A 1716-nucleotide genomic window follows, 5' to 3' on the forward strand; every position below is an offset into this window, starting at 1 on the left:
CAGACTAATGAAATACTATCTGTAAAATTATCTATGTAAACAAACCTCATCACTTGAGAAGGTAGGTGATGCGGACGTCGTGGAAGACGTTTTGTCCCGTAACGCTCGCCGTACTGTTGGGGGGGAGAAGCGGTGGGGGGGAGATGTTCATGTTGCTGCGGTCTGCAGTCTGGACGGTAGATGTCGCTGAAGATTACACACTGTAGCTTTAAGTTAAAACTACTGTTTTCTCTAAAATATGAATTAGAACTCAGGAAAAACTGTTAAATTCATCTGTAAAAATTAGAGGATTTTTTTTTTTTATTTGTTGTGAAAAAAAAAAACATTTAGCAGATGAAAAATGGGATCCTATCTCAATACCACTGAAGCTATCACCTTATTGTTTTTGAATAATTAGTAAAACAGAATTTGTAAAGAAAAAGAATGAAGTAGTTCCAAAGGACCATGTCTGTTCCAGTGCATATCATCATTAGAATTTCTGGCCCCCGTTGGCCCCTGTCTAGAACCGGCCATGGTGAGGAATGATGACACCATGGCGAGGTGCACTGTATGCTGAAGTCCTATGAAAAACAGAAAGCAATAACAGACCAATACTGTTCTGTTTTGTGTTTAAGAAATTACTGTAAGTTAATAAACAGTTGATGAGCAGTTGCTGGCCTAAGTGTGTATGTATGGGGCAGGGTGCGGGTCCGTTGTACCCGGGGGGGTGGGGGGTTAAGCATCTCCCTGAAATTAGTTTTTGGAACTTTGGATGTCTGAGTTATCGTCTGATCGCTGCGCTGATTGCTCCGCTGAATTTATCCCGGTGTTCGCGACACTGATGACGTTGACCTAGTTAAATTTAATTATAAGTATGATTTTTGCTGCTCTCAGGTAAAACAGTCTCAAAGAGAGAGACTTCAGCTGAAACCGAAACTGAAGTGGGTGGAATGGTTCTCCAACCACAGCGCTATTGGGGCATTTACATCTGAAAAGGGAATCATGAGTTGTGAAGTACTATTGGGGGGACTGGAGACTGACAAAAATTCTCGTATCTGTGGGATCTCAAGTTTTAATAGGATTCCAGCTTTGTGTTACCAGAAAGTCAGGGTTAAACATGAAGTTGTCTTGCTAACCCAGTAATCCTGCTTCATGGCACAGGCCTCTGCACCTCCTTTGTGTGTTGGCCTATGTAGTCCTTAGTGACGCAGCTTCCATTTTCCAGTTCATATTTGTCCTGTCTCCTTTGTGCCAGACGAGTGTTTTTAAACGCAGCTTGAATTTGGACCTGTCTCTGTTTTTTTGGTACTTCTGATTTGATTAGATTTTTGGCCCCAGGACTGTATCAAAAGTACCATGAAACCTAAACCAACTGTTTTGCAGTCTGCATTTGAGTAATCTAAAGCCTTGTGACACATACATTCTGGCATTAATGATAGATGAAATTCTCAAATGACTAACATTTTCCCATCGTCTTCATTTATTTTTTTTATTTTTTTAAACAGTGTCCTGTCTGGCAATGTGGCAATAAGAATAATTGTCTTGATGCCAAAAAGAGCACCAAAGGATTTTACTTTCACAAGTGGAGCAGTAGGGCTATTGCCATACTGCTCCACTTGTTTCATGCAAATAAATTGCTTTATTATAATTATGCAGGGAGTTTTACAGTTTATATGGACACTGCAATGTAAGTAGAGCAGAAAAACAGAGAGAAGAAAAGGAAAAAAGAAAAACAAA

The sequence above is a fragment of the Cyprinodon variegatus genome, unplaced genomic scaffold (genome assembly GCF_000732505.1).
Source record: "Cyprinodon variegatus isolate N-32 unplaced genomic scaffold, C_variegatus-1.0 Scaffold387, whole genome shotgun sequence".
NCBI lineage: Eukaryota > Metazoa > Chordata > Actinopteri > Cyprinodontiformes > Cyprinodontidae > Cyprinodon > Cyprinodon variegatus.